Here is a 19,373-nt window from a genome sequence, read left to right as displayed (position 1 = left end):
GGGAGAGGAGAAGACATGTGAGTTCATAATTCAAAGACTTGATCAAAGCTTTCTGGCTTCCCTGTTTTGTTAAGTCAAACTTATTTACATTTCTAAATAAAAATATTTTTTTAAAAATTGATTTTGCCTCTTGGGTCTAAAAAATTCCATCTAGGTATAAGTGACATTTTTTATGAGGCACTGCCTATGTCAGAACTGCTCCAAATTTATCCACTCACCCCCCCTTTTTACTGAAAAATGAGACATGGATGAGCATTGCCACTTCGGATTCGTTATATATTTAATTTGAGATGTTTGGTTGTTTCACACTGAGAAAACTTTAACTGAACTAGAGAGACAGCACAGGGATTACGGCATATGTCTTGCGTGCATCCCGACCCTCTTTAATGTTTAGCATCACATACTCCCCCAAGCATTGCATGACACAACTCTGAAGTCTTCCAAGAATGGCCATACCTGGTCCTAGATGCCCCAAAAACTGCTGGGGTGGCCTGGGTCATCCCTGAAACTGTCTGTATTGAACTGCCATCCTGGTTGACTGAGAATTACTCTGAAGGAGTAACAGCTTGGGAGACACCAACCTCCAGAAAAAAACAACAAAAACACAAACACCCCAAACCTGAAGCCTTTAACTGTTGCCACATTTTTCAAGATCCCCACCATCAGTTATGTGACACTATATAGGGTTATGACCCGTTATTTTAAGATGCTAGATTCTATGTGGTATCTTTAAATTTATTAGAGAGTAAATCTTGAGGGGGCAAGTTTAGATAATTTCATCAACACAATAAAAAAAGTCTCATGTTTTAAAATTTTTTCCTTCCTCCCCCTCCTTCACTGCTGTGATAACCAGGGGTAGCGCACATGCTTAGCTGTGATGCACACATTTAAGGGTTCTGTACTTGTATTACTGGTCATGGCCCTCACTGAGATTTGAATTCTTTTAGTTGCAGTGCTCTCAGAGATTGCACTTCCTGGCCACAGTGGTGCTTGAACATCTTTTGTTCTGGTGCTTACTGGGAATGGCAAGCCTTTTAATGTGCTTGCACATACTTGCTGTGGTGTGGCCAGAAATTGTTGTGGCACCAGCAATATCAGATACCAGCGGTACCAGGATGAAAGTATGTGCAGACATAACCATATATCTGCAAGGTGCTCTCAAGCCACTGCAGACCCCATAACTCATAACCCATATTTTAATATTTTATTTTATTTTACTGAAGCACCATGATTTACAAAGTTACTCATAGTTGAGTATGAGTAAATCATGGCAAATCCCCATGATTTTCAAAGTTGCACAATGTACCAGCACCAATCTCATCACCAGTGCCAACTTCCTCTACCAATGGTCCCAGGTTCCCTCCCCTAAACCCTCCTGTCCTGCCTGCTCTCTTGACAGCCATCTTTTGAAAGTTTCGTTGTAAAAATCTGGGTCTCATGATTTCAGTGTTGCTGACTCTATGGTTTGGATATTCAGCTCTATCATCACTTTACACCACTGAGGTACCTGAATCCCCTTGACCTCTGTTCCTGTTGCTTCTCATCTGTCTCTTCTCCCCACTTCCAATCAATTTCTTTCCTTTTCCTCCCTATATGCTGAGGCCAAGGGTAATCTAGGCATCCCCCCTTTAAACCACTGAAACAGAGAGGGGGGTGAGAGAGAGAGAGAGAGAGAGAGAGGTATCTTCTGTAGAGACAGACTGCGGGGTGGAGGGAGGGAAACTGGGTGGTGGGAAATGTATACGGGAGAAGGGACGGGTGTTGGAACATTGTATGACTGAACATTGTATCACGGTGAGTCATTAAAAAACAATTTTTTAAAAAAAAATGCATCCCATCATTCCGTTATTCTAACTATCACTTGTAAGTGATAATATCCTGTGTTTATCCTTCTTTTGGCTTACTTTAACATGGTATCTTTAAGTTACATCAATGTTGCAGCAAATTACATGACTCCATCACTCCTTACAGTTACATAGTATCCCATTATATATATATATATATATATATATAGTGGGATACTATTGTGTGTATATATATATATATATATACACACACACACCACATTTTCATGACCCACTTAGGCCATATATGTATGTCACTATCCTCCCGTTGTTCATCGATTTGCTCCAGCGGGCCCAGTAACGTCTCCATTGGAGACTTTGTTGTTACTGTGTTTGGCATATCAAATACATCACGGGTAGCTTGCCAGGCTCTGCCGTGTGGGCAAGATACTCTCGGTAGCTTGCCGGGCTCTCCGAGAGGGGCAGAGGAATCGAACTTGGGTTGGCCATGTTGGCTGCGTGCAAGGCAAACGCCCTACAGCGCGCGGTGCTATTGCTCCAGTCTATACCAAAAAAAAAAAATCCATAACACAGGGTAACAATAAGATGCAACGTACAGAATCCAGCACTGTTTGGGTGTGGACACGATATGTTGAGGCAAGTTGCCAGTGGGCTGCTGAGTGACCCAGTGACCCAGGCTTGTGGAAATCTGTTTGCAGCAGGCAACATTTCTGATGACTGATAACTAAGCACAAATGAATAGAACTGTACGCTATTGCATTTTTCAAAACTGCAAAGAAAAAAATGTCTTTTCCTACCTTAGGAACATTTCTGAATTGAAAGACATCACCAAAGGAGTGAAAAGATAGATATCACTATAATAGATATAGTATTAACATTCAAATGTCTTTTTTTAAAGAGAGCTGATTAAACTTTTCAAATAATTCACAACCCCAATGCATTCATCTAGTAAGCAGAGAGGCATTGCCCCAAATTCTTGAAAATCAGCTCATTTAAAAATAGGGGAAAAGACATGAACAACTGGCTGAAGAAGAAGTAGAGAGGGCCGGGTAAACACACCAACAAAGACATGAAAGAGTGGGGTTTATTACACAGTGTAGGGAAGAGATGATCATTTTCCAAACTCTTTTCTTTCTTTTTTTTGGGGGGGGCGGGGGGCGGGGGGCGGGAGTGAAGTCATGACCTCACACATGCAATGTATTTGCTCTACCACTAAGTTACCATCCCCAGACTTTTCTGCAAATTCTAGCAAAGTTGAATATACATGTACAATTCTGCTTTAAGGTATATTCTCCAAAGAACTGGAGAACATATAGATCAGAGGCATGTCTGGGAATCTTTGTAGATGATAGATACAGAGATCTGATAGATAAATGTTGACTCTGCTACATAATGGGGGGTGGTCTGTCTTATTTCTTTAAATATCAATTTCCTTACCTATAAAGTCAGGACCAATTTAACTGCAGGGTGAGGATTAAGTGAGAAAGTACACTTAGCACAGAGCAGCCCTTATTTTTACTACTCACACTTGCTCTTCCTGCTCCTAAAGGCCTCATACTCTATTACCTATCAACCTCAAAGAATCCCTGATTACTAAAGAATCTCAGAGGGGCAAGAAAATTCACTGATCTCCAGAATTACAACTTAATAGAAAGCAGCTTGTTTTTTCTCTCATTTTATACATGGTAGCATAATGACTTAAAAGATTTTCCCAAATATTCTCAAAAGATTCACCCCAAGATGATACAAAACAAAAGCAGGTGATTCGTGAGGGTTATCAGGGTGAATCTAGGGCTCTGTAACAGGAGTGGGGTTGTGTGGAAGGTTCTAGACACCAGGTCAGAGACCCATCACAGGGATCCTATCCTCAGCCACTTCTCTCGTACAGAGAAAAGTAACAGCTCAGAGGCTTAAAATCTTCAGATTCTTCCAGACTGTGGGATTCTCCGTGGCCTTCGGTGGTAAATGAAATCAAAAGAATCTTAGGGCACCAGAAGCAAGATTTCTGGAACGGTGTTTCTCCTGGAAGGGAGCAGGAGGCGTGGGGCAGGGGGGTGGGGGAGGAAGCTCACCTGCCCCACATATGGGTAGGCATTCTCAGAGTCAGTGCCCCGGTTCTCCTGGACGTACTGGAAAGCGATGGTCATGCAGCCCCCACCGCAGCCATCATTCTCAGAAACACAATCCACCAGGTTCTGGGGGCTCAGGTTTAAGAGTTGCCTGTTTTCTTCTTGAGTTGGCCCTCAAGGGCACCCACAGAGTTAAAAGCCCAGCAGGATTCACATTGACCCTGGTTCTTGTATATATGTGTATATATATGCAGGTATATCTATATTTATCTATCTATATATATATATATCTCCATTAGCCCCAGCTCTTCTAATCCCTCATTTAGGACTTTTGTGTCTTGACTTTAGTGTCTTGATTTCAGTCAAGTTGATCTATCCAATGGTGACAGTGAAGTGTTGAAGTCTCCCACTACTATTATGTTTCCACCCCTGTGTTTCTTTAGTTTTATGAGCAAAAGAGTCTTAAAAACTTTGCTGATCATACATTTGGTGCAACAATGTTTAGAATTAGTACTTCTTGGTCTATTGTTCCTTTGGCTAATAAGTAGTGCCTATCCCTATCTCTAATTACTCTCTTTAGAGTTTTAGAGTGAATGCACTTTGGTGTAATATAAGTATGGTATCCCAGCTTTTTTTCCTCCATTGGTTTGTATAATTGTTTTCATCATTCTACTATGAGCCTGTGTCTATCCTTTGATTTTAAGATGTGTTTTCTGTAAGCAGCAAGTGGATGGATTTTTTTTTCTTTTTGGGTCACACCCGGCAATGCACGGGGGTTACTCCTGGCTCTGCACTCAGGAATTACCCTTGGCGGTGCTCAGGGGACCATATGAGATGCTGGGAATCAAACCTGGGTTGGTCGTGTGCAAGGTAAATGCCCTATCCACTGTGCTATTGCTCCAGCCTGGGATTTTGTTTTCTGATCCATCCTTCCACTCTGTGCCTTTTGTTGGGAGAGTTTAGTCCACTGACATCCAGATATATTACTGATATAAATGTCTGTGTTGCCATTTTATTGTGAAATGATTTTGCTTCTACAGTCAGCTATTTGGTTTATTTGATTTCAGTAGTTCATTCAGGAACAATTTGGTTATCACAAATGTCACCAGCTCTTACTTGTCTGAGAATGTTTTTATCCCTTCTTTCCATTTAAATAGAGTTTTGCAGTGTAGCAGCTCTAGGTTAAAAGTTCTTTCATTCAGGGCAGCTCAGATAGAGAAGGGAACACCAAATAAAGGGTGTTTGGAGGATCCTCCCAGGAGGGGAGATGCAAGTCGAAAGTAGACTATGGACTGAACATGTTTGCCACTCAATGCCTCTTTTGCAGACCACAACACCCAAAAGGAGAGAGAGAACACAGGGGATTGCCCTGCCACAGAGGCAGGGGGGAATGGGGGGATGGGGGGGGGATATTATCCATGGTGGTGGAAAATGGGCACTGGTGGAGGGATGGGTATCTGATCATTGTATAATCAAACCCAAGCACAAAAAAATTGTAAATCTACAACTGTACCTCATGGTGTTTCACTAATAAAAAAATAAAAATAAAAATAAAAAGTTCTTTCATTCAAGCCATAGAGGCAGGCTGGAGGTGGGGGGTGATGGGAAGGAACCTGGGGACACTGGTGCTGGGAAATGTACACTGGTGCAGGGATGTGTTGGAACACTGTGTGACTGAAACCTAATCATGAACAGCTTTGCAAAGGTCTATTTCACAGTGATTCAATAAAAAAAATATTTTTTTTCATTCAGTAAACTTAATATATCATTCTCTATATCTATCTTTTCTCAAACCTGTACCCTTTCATATCAAAGCTGTGATTATGTTATTTCCTTTATATGTGAGGTTTTTCGTCTCTCTTCTCTCTTGCTGCTTTAAGAAGTTCGTCTCTCACTTTGGTTTTGCCATTTTGATTACTATTTGTCTTGGTGTTGTTCTATTTGAGTCTATTTTGTTCAGTGCTCTTTTGACCTCTTGCCTCCCTCCAGAGAGTGGAGAAGTTCTCAGCTATCATCTTTCCCACCACTTCTCACCTTTTCCCCCCCCCCCCACTTTTTGGTATTCCTATAATTTGGAGATTTATAGGAATTCTTGCCGCTGTTTAAGCACCTTGCACTCCCCCCACCCCACCCCCGCCGCCTTCTTTGGCTTCTCTGTTCATTTTCCACTTCCTTATCAATGCTGTCTTGTATTCTGTCTCAAGTTCCTCTATACAACTCTCACCCTGTAAGATTCTGCTACTACAGCTTGCCAGTGTGTTCTCTAGCTCCTTCAGAGGATGAGAGATTTGCATGGAATCGCTGATCCTCTGAGATGGTTGTTCTTCAGTTGGCTGAATTTTTCATATAGTGACTGCTTAATTTTGGAAGCAAGTACTTGCTTAATTTCTGTTGCCAATGCAGTGAGTGCTAATTTTATGCCCTCACCAGTCAGATTATTTTCCTCATCATGCTGTATTGTCTGAGCATGATCAGGAAATTTTCAACTATTTACTCTGTTGAGTTAACTCAGATTTAAGGCTGTGTACTGTTTGAGAAACAGGAGTGCCACATCCCATTTGTCCCCTATGTGAGAGATGTATCCAGTAATACTTGGGGTTTAGGGAAGAGACAAATGTGAGAAGGGCCTAATCACTGACCTGGGGGTGGGTTAAAGTATGCAAAGCAGAAGGAGAGAACTCCCCAGGCTTGCTGGCTTGCAGCTGATTGGGGCCTGAGTGTGGGAGAGGGAGGTCAGGACTCTGCAGGGCACCCACCTAGGTTTGAAGGATAGATGGACATGAGGCAGACTCCATTACTGGCCTAGAAATGGGGTATGGCATGGAGGACCAAAAGATGGGATTCTCCAGGTTTGCAAGCTTGTGGTTGATTCCCCCACAACGTAACTTTTTAGAATGCAGGGACAGGTTTTTGCTACATATTTATTTACTTTTATATATATATATTGTGTGTATGTTCTTATAATATATGATTTTCAAGTCCACATAGTGACTTAAGCTAGGCTAAAAGGATTCAGATTCATTATTAGAAGAAAAGTATTATTTCTCTTGCTTCCCTGTAGCAACTTCTAATAAAATTCTCCAGAATTTTATCCACCCCTGAAAATTCCTCTACTACTCATTAACATAGTCACTGAAAGTAAATTTTCTATAGCAAAACAAAAGCTGACAATATACATCAGAGTATCTAAATCTTAGATGCAGACACAGATTTTGGACCAAAAGATGGGACTGAAACCCTAAATTTATCTCTACATTAACTGTGGTCTTACTTAAACTTCATCTTTTCAATCTGTAAAATGGACATAATAAGTCTACTTTGAAAGACTGTTATGAGGGCAGAATGAATAAAGGAATTCAGGAATGTACCCAGTTTTAGTACCTCTATCTCACAAAATAAACAGAACTTGAGAAATTTTACAAAGTTATTATTCATGAACAAACAATGAGAAAATTGAGAAAAATTTAATAGCAAAAAAAGTAAGCTTTCATGTTACAAAAGGAGGTTGGGCCCAATACAACGACCAATCTTACTCTCACTGGCCAATTTTTGGAAAGATAACAGGCTAACTCAGTTTCAGAGGGGCCGATGTGTTGACAGAGGTGCCACTGTCTGCTTGGACAAGTCAAAGGAAGTCAAAAGGGCTCTAGTTAGTAAAAATGATCTGATGATCAACTCCTATACTTAACAAAATCATTGTTATTTCAGCAAAGTCTTGCACCTATTGGTGGATGAAGCCATGAATTTTCCAGAGGCAACTCTCAATGGGAAGGAAAAAACATCGTTTTATTGGTATATCATGTAAGCAGAATAAAAATTTCTTTTCTAAAATTTATTGTCAGAGTTAATTTTGCCTGAGGCCATTTTAAAGAGAATTCACAAGGCAGTCTTGCTGGACCAACTGCTTAATGAGAAACTGGGCAGTGGCTAGTTCCCTCCTACCTGCCTAATTTTGATTTATAAGCATCTTCCAAAGCCTCTTGCACTCTTGTGATTCCTTGCATTTTAAAGTTCTGGTACAAGTCAGTAGTTGGGAAGGAGAAAAGGAAATGAGAAAAGCAGAAAGTGTCTCCAAGTGATTCAATCTCTTGCAACACCTTAATAGTATGGAAATTTGATAATACAACCAGGAGGGTGAGCATCATCCCAGCCAAGAGTACCTTATGTTTGATTCATTTATAGGTAGTTTTCCAGACACTATTCCACATGACTCAAAATTTCCCAGCGAAGCATCATCTCAGTCTGCATAGGAGGAAACAAGAACGCTAAAGTTTAAGGATATAACTAAGGTCAGCCGAATCTACTTGCTTTATAGTTGGGGTGACCTTTGTCCCACTGGGTCCACAGCTAGTCTGTGTGAACTACTAAATCATCAACACCACCCTCTGCCCCTATGAGTGACCTCTTCTGGCAAAAAGATATGCTGTTCTCTTGAACACGATATCCACAATGATGCTTTCTACCTCCTGAAGGCAAACAATGCATTATACACAGTGCTCCAAGGGCAGTGAACTTGTATAGCCAGAAGGAACTGGAAGGAGAGGAGAAACCTCACTTTATTTTATTTATTTTTTATTAGTGAAACACCTTGAGGTATACAGTTGTAGACTTACAAATTTTTGTGCTTGGGTTTCAGTTATACAATGATTGAACACCTATCCCTCCACCAGTGCCAATTTTCCACCACCACTGATCCCAGTATCCCTCCCACCCCCATTCCCTCCATCCCACCCTGCCTCTGTGGCAGGACATTCCCTTTTGTTCTCTCTCTCTCCTTTTGGGAACTATGGAGAAACCTCACTTTGAAAACAAGTAAATGGGGACTGAACATACAGTAAACAAGCAGGGTGCTTGACTTGTACACATGGCCTCCCAGGTTCTTTCATCTCTGGCACCCCATATTGTCCCTAAAGCACTGACAGGAATGACCTCCAAATGCAAGATCAGGAATAAGCCCTGAGCAGCAATGGGTGAGCCACTCCCAGGGAAAAGAAAAGAAAAAGAAACCAAAAAAGGTACTTTATCTACACAAGAAAAGAGAGAATGAGAGGGGAGGAGACTGTATATTAGCTAAACCTACCACTCAGCTGATGATCATTTCACAATATGTGCAAATCAAATCTTTATGCATGATCAATATCAAATGCTTACAAAGATACAAATAATTTGTGAATAAATCTGAAAACACACATATATATGTACACACACACACACACACACACACACACACACACTCACTCCTGGGCTGAAGTTCCATGGGTGTCTCTTCTCATGGTTCGCTGACCCCTAATCACAAGCAGACATCAGTCTGGTTTTCTTGATCCTTGTCCTTAACCAGGTTTCCTGCCTTGTGTTCATCAGTCCATGGGTGTTTTTTTTGTAGGAACATAAGCTTGCTTGTCTCTGCTTTCCTTCCTTTGATCCCAACTGAGTGCAATGGCAGAGGTCAAGGTGTCTTCCCACTGTGTCCTTCAGCTCAGCACATATTACAGATAACACAACTCTATCGATTGATGAATAGAGAGACTGAGTGGAGACAGGATTACTGAGACCATCCAGGAGAATGGATGAGCTCTGGAGAAAGGTTTTGGTTTCTGGGTCAAGTCCTGTGTCAATGTTTGGGGGAAAGGCTAGGCCAGTTGCAAACACCTATGTACAATCTGGGTGGGACAGGGCTGGAAGGATCTATGAATTGCTCTCAGTGGGACTCAGCTCTGTTGGTTCTTGAGGGGAGGTGAACTTATATCAATTCACATCTGTCCACCCTGGGGAATAAGATGTCAATATGATACCATACCATAAGAAAGGGTATGGTGTCTTATGGGAGCAGGAGAATATAGGAGCATCACCTCTGGGAATTGGAAGCACTTGATCAAAGATAGAAGTGGGTAGAGGACAGATGATTCCCAGGTTCCCAAGTTTGACTAAGGATGCTCTGGGGACCTTGTTCTAATTCCCTCCATGTCTCAATTTTTAGAACTCCTCCTGGAACTCATCTCTTCTTTTCCCAACTGCTCAGCCCTTCCCAGCTACTACCTACAAAATCTCTCTGCACCTCATTCCTTTATCAAATGGGAGTAAGAATCACCACAGAATGAGTAAAAACCATCATAGGATGATGTCAAGTCCTGGCTGATCTGGGATGGGAGGACCCTTTGACAGTTGGGCACCCCACCTGTGTGGCACTGATCCATTCCATTTGAAAGATCCATTCCATCTCCATTCCAATTGGAAGATCAGGGTGACTGTGTGTTCTCTAAAACACAATCTTTTAGAGATCAAAGTCTTGATTTTGAATTGAATGTGGCATTTTGCATAAACTAGTATTTGGGGGTACAAATTATCAGCAGTTTTTTGTGGCACAAATAAAGACCATTTAATATTCTGAATTAAAGATTTAAAATAATGAAATAGATAATCTTCAGTTAAATCAAATAGGTATAAAAATAACAGGAACATCCTGTATCACCACAAAAATATTCCTCTCACTTAAGGCACTGAAAATTACATTCCACAAAAGGAAATGCAGAAAATAGCCAAACTCATTGTTACAGCGCCAGCTGCAACTGGTCTTTATCTTCAGTGAAATTATCTCATATTCTTTTTCCTCAATTCCAGGGCCTATGTGCAGAATGTAACATGATACCGAATGTAACCTGCCCACATGGCAGAGTCTGGCAAACTCCCTGTGGCGTACCCAATATGCCAAATACCAGTAACAATGATGGGTCTCATTCTCCTAACCCTGAAATAGCCTTGAATATGGCACTTTTTAAAAAATCTCAGGGCTAGGACAAAGGAGACGTTACTGGGGCCTGCTCGAGGCAATCGACGAATAACAGGATGGTCGTGATCGTGATCGTGATGTGCAGAATAAGCCACATATCTGACCAGCACCTGAAGTCACAGACACAAGTACAAAATTCAGAAGTTTGGCCACTGAAGATCTTCCAGACTTGTTTACCATGTTGTTCACAGGTAAGTGACCTGCAACACATTCTCTCAAGCTGGATCATGAGGTCTTCATACAGGGAGGAACAGAAGCCATGGGACTGGGTCCTGGTCACACTGTGCAGTTGGAAGCAGTGTCGAGACTTCCAATCTGATGTGCCACACTTGCAACAATCCAAAATTATTTTCAAATTCGTCAGTCCTCCAAATTAGCATTTCTCAACCTTCTCCAATCTTAGCCCCATTCTGACCTTGTATTTTTCCTGTGGTGCCACCCTTTCCTACCAGTGGACTCCCTAGCCCTGCTTCTTTCTCTATTGTATCTTCAGTGACTTGAACTATGGCTGGCTCATAGAAAGTATGACACAGATAACGTTGCTGAATGATAATGAGTGAGGAGTGAAATGAAAATGAAAAGAGAAATGAACCTTCAGGATGAGTGTGGTCAGCAGGGCCCTTCAGCTTGAAGTGAAGGCTAAAAACCTGAAAGTAACCTCAAGAAAATAAGGGAGTTAAGAAAAGTGTGTGTGTGTGTGTGTGTGTGTGTGTGTGTGTGTGTGTGTGTCAGCATGTGTATATACACACAAGTAGATCTCTAAAGAGGCAGGGGCCTGGGTGGAACCCATTCTGCTCCACTTTTTCTAAGACTACAGATTTAAATCTCTGTTCCTGTCAAATGATACTAAACAGTTGGTTACAGGGATACACAGGCTGTGTTGGATATAAAGAATGTGCCATTTTCAAAGTCATAATAAAAATGCTGGAAGCATAAAGAAGCATTTAAACAAAAGGAAAAAGACTGGTCTTATTTTTGGGAGGCCTGGGCCACAAACCAGAGAGAATGGAACTCTTTGGAGCTTCTTTGCTCTTTACAACACAAGAGAGAAGGTAATGGTGACAGCATAATCTACACATGACTCTCTCACATGTAGGAGCCCTTTCTTTCTGTAGGCATGGGAAAGACAAAACTAACTTCTATACCAGGTCAGAATCCTGAGAAGCAGCTCTTTTGAAGTAGTGTCAAGGGTATGTGTTGACATGACAGTCACGAGGCTAATGATAGAAATAAAACTGAAGAAAATCAGGCAAATTTGCTCTAGGGGAGAGGTGCAATTAAGGTCTGTTGGTGCCTATAAGCTAGCTCCTGGGCTTTCCTCCTTGGCACAGAGAGCTGACGTTAACTGGTTCATATAGGCAAACCTGTTGATTATCTTCGGCAATTCCACCCCAATCCTTATACTCCTGGTTTAGCATCACCATTGGAGTTCATAAGAGACCTGTCTGTCACTTGCTGAAGTCATGGAGCTAAGGTCTAAGGACCCCCATATTATGTTAGCTCTTTGATCATTAGTTCTCAGCATATACTGAATGTGTGTGCTAATGGCAGGAAAGAAGGGCTGCTGCAATATATCTGAATTGGGGGACACAGAGCACAGGGGTTTGGTTTCTGGTGTATACTTACTGCCTTTCTATTTCCCTTAGACATCCATGGCACACCACCAAAGAAAGATACAGATGATACTTGGCTGTGTCAGCACAGCTGATTCAAGAAAAACAAAAGGAGGCTGGAGATACTTTATCCCTAGGTAACTAATTATATCCCTCTTATTCCTGCACACTCACCCACACCCCGTTGGGAGAGAGAAAGCACAGTTAGATAAAAAGAGAATAAAAAGGGAGGTGGTTAAGATGAAGAAACATCAGGATTCTAGGAAGGAAGGAAAAGAGTAACTGGGTATCCGCTGTGGAATTTTTTTGGGGGGTGGGGGTCGGATGGGTCACACCCTGTGGTGCTCAGAGATTACTGGTGACAGTGTTCAGGGTACTTGAACTAAAACTGGAGATCAAACCAGGGTTGGCTGCACTCAAGGCAAGTGCAATTTCCCTGGTCCTGTTTTTTGTTTGTGGGCCACAACCTACGGTGCTCATGACTTACACCTGCCTCAGGGATCACTCCTGACAAGTGCTTGGGGACTATGCATGGTTCCAAGGATAGAACTATAATTAACTGTGTGCAAGACAGAACCTTACCCACTATATTCTCTCTACAGTCACAAAGGCAAATAAATGAAAGGCATGGGGTTCCAGCTTCCTCATCTGAAAATTGCAATTTGGGCTAATGATTAATAGGTGTCGACTCTGAGCTGGCAAATGCTGGCTGGCAGACAGCATTTTCCAGTAAGACACAAGAACTTCCTTATTCCTTTTCATTTGGATAAGGCAGCACAATCCCAGACCCCACCCAGAATCAGAGTTTCAGAGCACTTCAAAAAGCAAACTTATTTTTCATCTGTATGAAGTCACCTCAGATCACAAGATTTCTCTTTGCCATAGTACAAATGTACTAAGATGTTTCTTCATCTTAACCACCTCCCTTTTTATTCTCTTTTATCTCATTGTGCTTTAAAATGTCTGTTTTAAACTGTACTTCATGCTTTCCAACACAAAAGCCATTTTAATTGCCCCATCTCATGGAAACATCATTTTTCCCTAAGTTGTAAATTATGCAGTTTCACCATGAGATATTAGAGAGGAAAAAATGCTTGTGGATGAAATCTGCTTAAGGGCTGGAAGTCAGACCAGGCCAGTGAATCAGACTTGGGGTACACCAGGAAGATAACCTGCTGGGAATTTAATTCTAGATACAATGACACTCAAAACAACATAGGGGTTACGCGCATATAATAGTGCCAGTGCAATAAAAATATTTATGTATACTTTCTAACTTTTTCAGACAAAACTATAGTTAGCCTAAGCTCCACCTTAGATACCAAAACCTATGAGTGCTCAAATCCCTTAGAGTTTGCCCTCATCTGTGATAAAAGCAGATGTACTCACATCTTCCATAAATGCAGAGCCAGGGAGAAAAAAAAAATCCTTATTTTAGCAAATCGTAGTTCAAAGCTATGTTGTTCAAAGGTCAACAAATTCAGAGTTTTTTTTTTTTTTAAAAATAGCTTTGAAACACTGAAGATACAAAGGTAACTGTTCCCTCCACCCCATCCTTACCCTCAGGCCCTGACCTTTGCTTCAAAGCACTGAAAAACAGAGGATCAAATGAGTTGCCCAACAAATTTGTTCAAGTTAGATAAAAGTCACAGAATCTCTTTACTAAGAAAGCTTCTGAGGTTTTAATTCCAAAAAGTGCCTAAACTGGAGATGTCCAGTGTAGGTGGAGGAGATCAACCCTAATTTAGAAGTCATCAGATGCCTGGAGTTGCACTAGAGCCTTGTTTAGTACTTAAACCCTGGGTGTCACACATGCAAGGCAAGTGATCCACATGGGATGTAGCTCTGCTCTTATTAATGAGCCACATCCCATGTGGGGGCCCAGGGGTTCAAGCCAAGAATTGCTCAGGACTCAAGAGAGTAAGTTTTATTCAGGTAAACCAAATAGTGTCAGCAGAGACACCCCAAGAGAAGAGGTCTGTTATTTGGGGAAAGTAGCAGGGTGATGTATCTTACTAGTTAAGTAAGTAGTTACACTTAGGAGAAATAATTATAGGAGCAAATGCCTTGCTATCTAGGTTGGTTTTAATTACCTATTATGTAAGGTGTGCAGATGTTATGCAGAATTTCTTGGCCTTCTGCTAGGTTAGGAGAGGCTGAATTTCTGCCTGTAGGGCTCTCTCCTGTGTACTCTATTGCTGGCTTTTGTTGTGGATGTCCAGTGTTGGGGATTGAACCCAGGTCTCATAAGCAAACTGAGACATACACTTCAGTGCTGAGGCACATGTCCAGCACATTTCTAAGGGAAATTTCCAGATGAGAAAACCGCTTAGCCAGATGCTGACAGAGCCTAAGAATAAAGTCAAATGGGTACCCCGATGTGGCTGCCTTATTATGGAAGCACAGGGAACAATGCAGTACTGTAGCTGGGAAAATTATACACCAGCTACCAGAGTGCTGAAGTTGAGGTGACTTCTTGGATGAAAGAACCCTAAAATGATTCTATTGAGAGGCAGCCCTACCCAGCCATGACAGAGTGGCCTCTGTCACCTAAATGTCACTTAACAAAGTGGCAGCAAGTAGAATTTCCAGGCAGCACCCAGAGGGTTTGCTCACAATGCACCAGAATTACACTTATCATGTTATATGCCTAGGAAAAAAAACAAACTGAAGGAGTTTATGATAAAAAAAAAGTGGTAATTCTCTTCTAAAGTTCAGCACTCACTTTCCAAGTAATAAAATTATTCATGTCTGATTGCATTGTGAGCAAGTTCAGAAAGTACTTTTATTTCTATTGGGGTTTTCTATCTTTTCTTCCTGTTAAAGATGACCCTGCTTTGACCACAACACCCAAAAGGAGAGAGAGAACACAGGGGATTGCCCTGCCACAGAGGCAGGGGGGGATGGGGGGATGGTTGTGGGGGGATATTATCCATGGTGGTGGAAAATGGGCACTGGTGGAGGGATGGGTATCTGATCATTGTATAATCGAAACCCAAGCACAAAAAATTGTAAATCTACAACTGTACCTCATGGTGTTTCACTAATAAAAAAAAAAAGATGACCCTGCTTTAGCAAAGCCAAGTGCAAAGCACACACACAAACACATACACATCCCACCTGCATTCACAGTCACGGCCCTCCCATTGTTCATCGATTTGATCGAGCGGGCCCAGTAACATCTCCATCATGAGAATTGTTACTGTGTTTGGCATATCGAATACGTCACAGGTAGCTTGCCAGGCTTTGATTGTCATATGTAGCACTGTAGCATTGTTTTCCCATTGTTCATTGGTTTTCTCGAGCGGGGACCAGTAATGTCTCCATTGTAAGACTTGTTACTGTTTTTGGCATATCAAATACGCCATGGGTAGCTTGCCAGGCTTTGCCAAGTGGGTGGAATACTCTCGGTAGCATGCCAGGCTCTCCGAAAGGCGAAGGAATCAAACCCAGGTTGGCTGTGTACAAGGCAAACGCCCTACCTGCTATGCTAAACGAATGCTCAAAAGTGAAAACTGTCCCCCTCCCCGAAAAAAAATCACAGAACACTATAATCCATACCTAGCAAATGCCATAAGCATCCTTTCACTAATTTGGTAGAAAGCACACCTCTTTCATTAAAACCCTTTAGGTTGCAATGGATACAAAAGACAAGGTTGCAATGCTTCTAAAATACCCTATTTCACATATTCTTTTAAGATATTCTTTGCTACAGCTTCCAACAGTCAAAGAGTGAAGATGAAAGTTACTGTTTGCTTCACCCACCAGCAGACCCATCTGCTGAGTGAAAGGTGATCAGTATGCACAATGCCTGGATTCCTTCTAGAGATCCTTTGCAATGGCGAACAAAGGTTATTAACTGAGCTGCTAGGCAATGCTTCTTCAGTGCTCTGGTCTTCCTGCTGCCTCTTGCTGGTCCAGTCTTTCTCCAAGATGCATCACCCCATCTCATCTGTTTCATCATGGAGACTGCTTCGCTGCCAGGGTCTAGATGGAGAATTGAAGTACTAGTTGGCAATCCCTTCAAATATGACCATTCCCAAGGGAATCTTCATTTTAATAAAGGCTTCACTGACTATTAGAAACTTCTAGTTTTGAAATCACTCCAGGGGTACAATGAGAACAAAGAGGCTACTGAGAGTAAAAGATGACAAGGCTACTGTGGATAGATTTTGTTTTGTTCATATGCCTACAGAAAGACTGCACATAATGTTTCCAAAATCAATCTGTGCAGTTCTCCTCTGCTTACACCACCCTGTACACACAGACTTATCTCCCCAGGAATAACTAAATCTAGATTTTAAAAATATTTTATTGAAGCACTATGATTTACAAAGTTATTAATGTTTGCATTTCAGACATACAATGTTCCAACACAATCCCTTCACCAGTATCTACTCCACCAATGTCCCCAGTTTTCCACCCATCCATAAACCTGCCTCTATTACACGCACTTTTCCCCCCTTTTAGGTACTATGTTTTACAATATTATTCTGGTAGGATTTCATGCATGACACTTTTCCACCTTCTAATACCACCTCCTCCTCTAGCACGGAAGTGAAATTGGATTTTAAATGCCACTTTGGAATAGATGTCAGTTCACAATCAGAGACGGCACAAGGGTTTTGGTTCTTGATTTAATTCCAATGGTTATGAACTACTGTACAAGTGCTAAGGAGGATTCTCTGAAGGTAAAGGTAATGACGGTTCTCTGACTAATGATACAACTAGTGTGACTGTGATAATGTGACTGATGGTTCTGATAGCTGCTCAGAATGAAGGTGGCCAGAGATCCAGGGAACTATTTGCCATGCCTAATTTTAAGGGTTAAAAAATAAACATATTTATTTTTAATAAATCCTTAAAAAATATCCTAGATTTTATATAGAACTCAAAGAAATATATCTTCTGCTTGTAGAAATGTATAAAGATATAAAATTTCTATGAATAAATTGGACTTTACGAAACGTTCATGGTTAGAGAGACAGAACAGCTGATAAGGCACTTGCCTTGCACACAGCTGACCTGGGTTCAATCCCTGGCACCCTATATGGTCCTGAAAGGGGAAACTTCTGTTTCCCCTTGCCAGTAAGAGAGGAAGCTACAGTTTTCTCTCTCTCTCTCTCTCTCTCTCTCTCTGGATATTTCATCTATCCACTATAATACACATTCCATCCCCAAGGTTCTGTTTCAGCTTTCCAAGAGTTTTCCAGGAACACAAAACTCTGCCCTGGAGCCTAAACTGACAGGGAAACAAAGATAATGGTCAATTATGCTTGGAGAGATTTAGACTAGCTAGAAATCCCAGTGATTTCCTGGCATCTATTATAAAATACTTGTCAACTGATAAGGAATGCAAGAAACCTTTAAAAGGGCACAAACACAACTCCTTTTAAACTTAGTCCTTTATTAAGTATCTTCCCACTTGGAGAGCGCCTTTTCTTTTCTCTTCTACTTTCCAATAAGCTTTTCTACTTTCCATTAACACTGAGTCTGAGTATCTTTATTATATTTTCATTCTTGATAATACTGAAGAATCTGGGAATTGCTAATAAACACAGAGACCTGCCATTGCCACTTCTGCCTCATTTGCATCAGTCCCCTGAGCCCTGCCAGAAGTAATCCCTGAGCATCACCAGGTTTGGCCTAAAAAACAAACACAAACACAAAATGTTCATCTTCTATTATGTTTTCCTAAAGAAATACTTGTAGATTGTGCATATATTTTATAAGGGACAAATAAACTAAAGGTTCCCAAACTTATTTGGCCAATTGCTTCCTTTCCAGGAAAAAAATACTCAGGATCCCCCTGGAAAACTACCTAGGTGAACAAACTGAAAGTATATCCCAAAAATGTACCTGATCTGGGTCAGTACAGTGTCTCTTGGAAGAAAATATCGCCTATTTTTGGGAACAGTGCTCTAAAGCATTACAAAGGGATGCTCTTGAATATTTGAGCATAAGAAAACTTTCATGAAAACATCTTTACAATGATTAAAAAGTATGATCCAAACTTGAAAGTGTTCCTGTGAAATCAAAATGATTTGAAAGGTAGAAAGCTTAGTAAAGGTCAGCTTTAAGTGTAGAACTGTAGGTGATGTTCATTTTTTCTTTATATTTTTTAAAATAAGATTTCTGGCAATAATGTAAATAGATATGTGGCCTTTGTAAGCAGAAACACAGACTGGTATTTCAAAGAAATTGATAGAAATTGAACTTCTTGTGTTAGGCTAAGGAGCTAGTGTCATTTGCAAAACCAGAACCTGAGGGATTTCTAGAACAAACTTTCCTAGCACTAATATTCTGTAGACTGGGGCCTATTTGCCTCAAAGCTCCAACTGCTGTCCCTTATATAGGAGTCACAAGAGCTCACGAGAAGCAGAAAAAATATGTCTCAGATCATTCTCCTAAAGCCCACAGCCCCTAAACCTAAAGATCTTGTGGTCCTACTCTGGAAAGGAAAGGCTTAAATTTGAGAAATTCCCCCCAATATTTCTAGCCCTTTTATCCCCTTGGAGATGCCATCTTATTCAACCTGCTTCCAAGAAAAAAGTAAGGACAAGCAAAATCACCTAAAACCATGGAGACTGAAAGCAGAAAAACTGAGATAGTGAATCTTTTATGAAACTGAAAAAAAAAAGTATTTCCAGAGATGTTAGGATAATGGAATCATAACTGTGCTGTCCAGTGCTTATAAATATTCCTTTTTCTAAACAAAGGTATTATTTGTCGGAAAAGAAATGCAGTCATTAGCAAAGATATTGTCAGCATCCAAGAACAAATCTTGGAGCTGTGTGGTAGTGACAGCAGTGGAATGGAGAAGAGAATAGAAGCCAAAGACCACAGATGAGGGCAAAAGCTGTCCCACATATCTCATCATTAAATTCAGCGTATGGCCTCACATGCTTTTAGAGAAGGGAACACCAAGAAAAGATGTTGGGAGGACCCGCTTGGGTTGACAGATGCGTGCTGAAAGTAGACTATAGACTCAACATGATGGCCACTCAATAACTCTATTGCAAACCATAACACTCAAAGAGAAAGAAGAGAGCAAAAGGGAATGCCCTGCCACAGAGGCGGGGGTGGGGGGTGGGGGGGG

General features: G+C 41.2%; 1 protein-coding gene across 1 annotated transcript in view; it reads right to left on the bottom strand.

Moving 5' to 3' along the window:
• Nucleotides 1-19,373, bottom strand: part of PGBD5 (piggyBac transposable element derived 5) — a 136,037-nt gene that overhangs the window by 53,032 nt on the left and 63,632 nt on the right. The gene's annotated exons all lie outside the window — the stretch shown is intronic.

Source organism: Sorex fumeus, unplaced genomic scaffold, assembly GCF_029834395.1.
Source record: "Sorex fumeus unplaced genomic scaffold, SorFum_2.1 ptg000007l, whole genome shotgun sequence".
NCBI classification, from domain to species: domain Eukaryota; kingdom Metazoa; phylum Chordata; class Mammalia; order Eulipotyphla; family Soricidae; genus Sorex; species Sorex fumeus.
This window is presented reverse-complemented; position numbering and strand designations above follow the sequence as displayed.